The sequence below is a fragment of the Lithobates pipiens genome, unplaced genomic scaffold (assembly GCF_037356315.1).
Source record: "Lithobates pipiens isolate NorthernLeopardFrog02 unplaced genomic scaffold, aLitPip1_a1.2 Scaffold_19, whole genome shotgun sequence".
In the NCBI taxonomy this organism is placed as follows: domain Eukaryota; kingdom Metazoa; phylum Chordata; class Amphibia; order Anura; family Ranidae; genus Lithobates; species Lithobates pipiens.
Window position 1 is genome coordinate 356,285,328 of NW_027507764.1, and position 6,335 is coordinate 356,291,662.

The 6,335-nt window shown below is 42.8% G+C and overlaps 1 long non-coding RNA gene across 1 annotated transcript; it reads left to right on the forward strand.

Moving 5' to 3' along the window:
- Positions 1-686: 686 nt before the first annotated feature.
- Positions 687-1,639, forward strand: LOC143998313 (uncharacterized). The gene is made up of 3 exons (XR_013277840.1): positions 687-1,037; positions 1,118-1,239; positions 1,320-1,639. It is a non-coding gene; the product is annotated as an uncharacterized LOC143998313 (long non-coding RNA).
- The last annotated feature ends 4,696 nt before the right edge of the window (positions 1,640-6,335 follow it).

Consider the following 6,335-nt stretch of genomic DNA (forward strand, 5'->3'; position numbering starts at 1 on the left):
GATCCGGAAAGAGGAGATTTAAGGCCTCAAATATGGCATTTCAAGAGATGGTGGAGATGGTGGGAATCTTGCGAAGTAAGGATTATGATGGCAAGCATGGACCATACACCCATCCGAACTTGCGCAAGGCCAGAATCATGGCCAAAGTAGTTAAGACCCTGCATAATCGTTTTGGGGTACGACGGTCAAAAGACCAATTGAGGAAACGGTGGTCCGACCTGAAATTGAGGGAGCCGGATCAATACAGAAGGATCAAGAAAGTTCTGAAAAAAAGTAAGTACTTGTCGTGTGTTCCTATTTTATGATTATTGCATACAGATCCATATGCTTTACCTTTGTACAATGTAAAAAATTGCTGCTTTCATGTTGTATACAGTAAAAGAATCGTATCGTTTTTTCAAACCCTCGTAAATTGTTCGTGGCAAACCTCGTTTATGATACAGGGTTTGAACAGCATTTTTTGGGTGTGTAATTTTTAGGACACAACAAATGATTAGGACATTGTGGTTTAGATGTGTTTCAAAATACAATGACTAGAAAAGAACATTCAGTGTAATTGAAGGAGAGGACACTTGGCAGCTGGGTAAAAACACATCTGCACTCATGAGCAAAGGTGTGGGACACCAGAGAACATTTATTAGGGTAAACCACACGCCACACGGGGTTCCCTGGTATACTTGGGGGGGGGGGGGGGTTGGGCATGTGTGAACCTTGGCACAAAAAGCAAATTATTTGCTTTTTTGGCAAAGTGAATTGATTTCTCATGTCTTCACATTTTGCATCTCTTCATAAACCGACAATTGTACAACACTTCTAATCAAGGTTTCATCTTCCTAGTTCTGGCCTTAAATATCTGTGTGCTAAAGTATACCTTTTGGTTTGTTAATTTCTCATAGGGGAGAAAAGCCTCACAAAGCAGGATCCCAGGGACCGCCATCCTTGCCAGCAGGAATGTGAGGTTAGCCCCATCCCCCCCGTGGATGTGCATGTGGAGGAAGGAGAGGTGGAAGAAGGAGAGGAGATGGGCACCCCACCAGGTGAGTGTCTGACACCACAGCTTCAGGTAATCGATGTATACCTGCATATTTCCAAACACATGTTTTTACATCTATTTTAGGTGATGTTGTGGTTGTGGAAAGCGACACATTTCCAAGCACCAGTGCCCCCCCGAGGATGTCGAGGAAGGAGAGGTTGAGGAAGGAGAGGTGGAGGAAGTAGGGGAGCTGGGCACCCCACCAGGTGAGTGTCTGACACCCCAGCTTGTTGAAATCCATGTATGACTGCCTAATTTTTGACCCAATTTTTCCCATCTATTGTAGGTGATGTTCTGTTTGTGGAAAGGGCCCCATTTTCCAGTGACAGCGCACAAAGGCTGATTGGCCAGATAATGGGCTGGAATGGGGAACTAGATGACATGCGGACTAGCCTGGATCTCATGAAGACTCAGATTGACAATATGCAGCTGGAAATGAAGAACATGATCGATATTTTGGGGAGAATATAATCCGTTTCTCCATAATATCGATCATGTTCTTCATTTCCCTTGTTTTAGTTCAAAGATTGTTTTACTTCACCAATTTTTACGATTGTGGCTGATTGTTGTTTTATACATTTTTCATATTTTTTCTAGAAAAATAAAAACCACCAAAAAAAAATAAATAAATAAAAGTTTATAAAAAATTGAAAAAAAAGGAAACCAAAAAATGTTTGGCAAAGAAAGTTAAATAAACCCCAAAAAAATTTTAGATCACTAAATATTCAATGGCACATGTGAATGTGGCCAAATTAAAATTTTGAATAATCAAGAATGTGTGGCGTATTCTTTCAATGCTTAATACCAGTTTGGGAAAAGGGATTTTGTGTATCCAGTGACAATGGGCCTTATTGAATTTAATGAAAATACACTTGGCACTACAAGTGCACTAGGATAACATAGGAGACAGCACAAACCAAAAGCAAGCAAGAAAACACATTTCAGATTTGAGGTTATTTTATTATTTTCCTCTTTTTTAAAATTAAATATTGGGTGGCATTGCAATGGCCCCCCTACCATTAAAATAAGTCACATATCTTTCACGCACTTCCCGTGCACTTTGGGGGGCCAAGCCAGTACGGCCAGTATCCAGGCCTGTCATGGATTCTGGCCCAACTCCAGCCTCCGGCATTATTCCTGATAAATATGTATTGGAATATTTGTGCAAAAAGTTGTGCAAAATGCAGCACGTAAGGATGACATAGTTCAGTTTGTATTCCGCTAGGTTGAGATCCGTCAGAAATACACGGAACCGGCTGGCCATTATTCCAAAAGCATTTTCCACCACTCTTCTCGCTCTGGCCAGCCGGTAGTTGAAAACCCTCCTCTCCGGGGTGAGGGCTCTTTGGGGGAATGGCCGCATTATGTGGTTGTCAAGAGCAAAAGCCTCATCCGCAATGAATACAAAGGGTAGTTCCTCCACATTCTCCGAATCAGGTGGCAAGCCCAGGCCACCTGTCTGTAGACGGCGGTAGAACTCCGTCTGGGCGAAGACTCCTCCATCCGACATGCGGCCATTCTTCCCCACGTCCACATAGAGAAATTCATACTGTGCCGACACCACCGCCATTAACACAATACTGTGAAACCCCTTGTAATTAAAAAAGTATGACCCCGAATGGGGTGGTGGCACAATGTGGACGTGCTTCCCATCTATGGCACCACCGCAGTTAGGAAAGTCCCACCGGGTGGCAAAATGGGATGCCACAGTCTGCCATTCCTGTGGCGATGAAGGAAACTGGGGAGGCAAAAAGCAGAAAAAAAACAAAATAAGTACTTTGGCACATTAAACATTGTACATTACAACACAAACTTTATTTCACGCTTCTGCCTAGTCACATGACACCGATCGTCTGCTCCCTGTCATTGGGAGCAGTGATCAGGGTCATGTCACTGCTAGCCCATCCCCCAGACAGTTAAGAAAAACACTCACCCAGAACACACTTTAAACCATTCCTTGGCCCCCTTGTGCTTAATAAAACACCTTCACTGCATGTGACATTTTTACAGTAATCAAGACAATTTTGGACAGCATTGATCACTGTATTAATGACAATGGTCACAAAAATGTATGGAAATTGGCCAATGTGTCCGCCATAATGTGGCAGTCACCAGAAAAAAAAAAAAAAAAAAAAAAAAAAAAAAACGGTTAGCAACGCCATTACTATTTTCAAAAATGGCAATATTTTACAAATGCCAGCAAAATAGACCATATTTACTAAACGATAGAACTTTAAAAAAAAACAATCAAGAAACGCTTAAATTGTGATTCATTTTAACACATTTTGGTTTACTAAAAGACTACGTATCAGCATCAAATGATGTCCCAAAAAATCATGGTGATATATTTTTGTGACTATCTTTCTTTAGAGCGAAAAGAGAGAAAAAAAATCATATTTCGAAAAATGCATTTTGGGTTTGTTGGTGGTTAATCACCAAAACTAAAAAAGCAGAGGTGATCAAAGACAACCAAATACAAAATCGCTTTGTGCTAATAAAATGAAGATAATTTACTAGGAGGAGCCATGTTACAAGGACGCACAATTGTCAATTCAAACAACGCACTGCCAAATCACCCAAAAAAGTGATGAAGGTCAGGAAGGGGGGAAAATCATTCCAGGGTTGAAGTGTGTTAAAAATACAATATATAATTCAACATTAATTTAAGGACACACAGACTCGTTGGAATTATATTAAGTGTGTGTGGGGGGGATCCAGTTGAAGGACACACAGACCATTTGGGATACTATTAAGGGGGGGGGGGGGGGGATTCAGTTAAGGGGACACAGACCATTTGGAATAAGCTTTAAAATGTTTGGTTTTAGGATAAAGCAATAGAATGGAGCTGACAAAAGACATTTTAAGTGACTAGACTAGGTGGATATGGGCCTACCATAGCATGTTGGTGAGGTTTAATGAAGGCAAATATGCATGAAAAAGAAAAAAGGAGCATTAAAAGATTGCAGCATGCATGAGGACAAAGGGGACATTCACAGCATATTGCAATCATGGTAATTAGAGATTGAGGAAAGAAATACAAGGCATTAGCAAACATTAAAGACAATAAAATGTGATGTTAAATGCTAAAATCTTACCTTAATATAGTCCTCCTGCAGGACCTGTATAATGGCAGAACAGGTCTCTGGGATAATGATCCCCAGAGCCTGGGGGGAGATGCCTGTCGAGAACTTCAAGTCCTGAAGGCTTCTCCCTGTCGCCAAGTAGCGCAACGTGGCGACGAGCCTCTGCTCCGGAGTGATGGCTTGCCGCATGCAGGTATCCTGCCTGCTGATATAAGGGGTCAGCAAAGCCAGCAGACGGTGAAAAACGGGGTCCGTCATCCGGAGATAATTCCTGAAATCATCAGGATTATTCTCCCGGATCTCACGAAGCAAAGGCATGTGCGAGAACTGGTCACGCTGGAGCAACCAATTCTTCGTCCATGAACTCCTCAACACCCCGTCCAAGGACTGTTCTTGGGTTGCAGAATGAACTACAACACCAAGCGCAAGCAAAGCACGAACTCGACGACGAGTACGTACACGCAACATGGCTTCAAAACGGTCGGATTGTCAGAGCGAACTTAACAGACGTCACTGAAGAACAGCAAGGCCTGTGAAGAGCGAGCTGAAAGTCAGCGAGCGCAGTTAGATCGCACTGCAAAATACAGACACGAACTGACTACACGCACTAAAAAACAGATACAAACCTCACAAGCACAAACTGAAAAGCAGTGAAAAACGTTCTGGAAAATACGAGTCTGAAAACCGCGAATCGTCTCTCACCAAACTTCTACTAACACGAGATAAACACGAAATTAGCAGAAGGAGCCCAAAGGGTGGCGCACTTGGTATTGAACTTCCGTTTTATAGTCTCGTCGGACCTGGTGTACGTCACCGCGGACCAGAGGGGCGGACTTTAGTGTGATCGTGTGTAGGCAAGTCCGTTGCGTCGGAACTCTGTCGGAACTCCGGCGGAACTCCGGCGGAACTCCGTTGGGAACTCCTTCGGAATTAAGTCCTCTCGTGTGTACGGGGCATTACTCTTTAGGAATAATGCTGCACTGTCTACTGCTAATCACTGGTCAAGGGAGAGGGCAGTTGGTGATGGCCTTTCCCCCCCTCTCCTTGCCTGCTCCAGATCTAAACTTTTCTATATACTCTACGGGCCCTGCCCCCTAGACGAGCTCCACTACCTCCCCCCTCTCTACGGTGGGGTCCCCTCTCCCTCTCACGGCCCCCCTTTTTTTGTGTGTTTTAGCCCCCTCCCAGTCTGATCGGATTTGGGTGGATGCGCCAGAATAGCTTTACCTTAGCGCAAGAGGGCGACAAGAAAGAGGTCATATGGCACAAAGGAATTAAGCCACCATAGCCAAGGACAGATGAAAGTACAAAAAAAGAACAACTTCACCTGATATTCCACCACTAATGTTGGTTTTAAGTTTCTTTATTTGTTTTCTGTTGGTTATTATTATAAGATTTCTCACTGTTGTACCTCTAAGGGGGTGACTCTACTGAGATTTTGACAGGAATATATGTACCTATGCATATGTATGAGATGTTGTTTGTGCATAAACAATCCCTTCAATGTTTATTGCTGTACCTGTGAGAAATGCTCAATAAAATGTTTGGGGGAAAAAAATGTTATCTTATATACATTAACTATATCCTTTATAAAGTAAAATGTAAAAAAAAAAATGTATTAATGAATTATTAGAATGCAGGGGCGGACTGATAACTCATGGGGCCCCCGGGCAATAGTAGATTATGGGGCCCCCAGGCAATCAGACATTATGGGGCCACACAGTATACACAGACATGTTTCTATTGGCTGAGAAGGTACTGGAGGGGTGGGGCAGCTATAATCTCTGGCTTTTTAGACCAAAAGCATGTCGGCTGGGAAATTTCAGAGACAGATGTAAAAAAAACACAGATTTTTACATATTTTCCGTGGTTTTACGGAGACTGGCAACCTTGATGGGGCCCCCTAGTGGCATGGGGCCCTCGGGCAGTGCCCGAGTGGCCCAATGGTCAGTCCGCCCCTGTTAGAATGTTTATTGTGACTCTTCTAGCACATGCTAGAGACCTATCTGAAGGATTCATATGAGATGCACAGACAATTCTAATAATAAAATACATGAGCCTTAAAGGGTAAAATTACGGTAGCATATACAATTGCTACACAAGTCATGTTGTAATTTAATCTGTGTATTTAATATGCATCTATCCTTTTCAAACTGGAGAGCTGTCATTTTCTGTAAAACGCAATGCAACATGGCAACCTTGAGGTGTTCTGTACACAG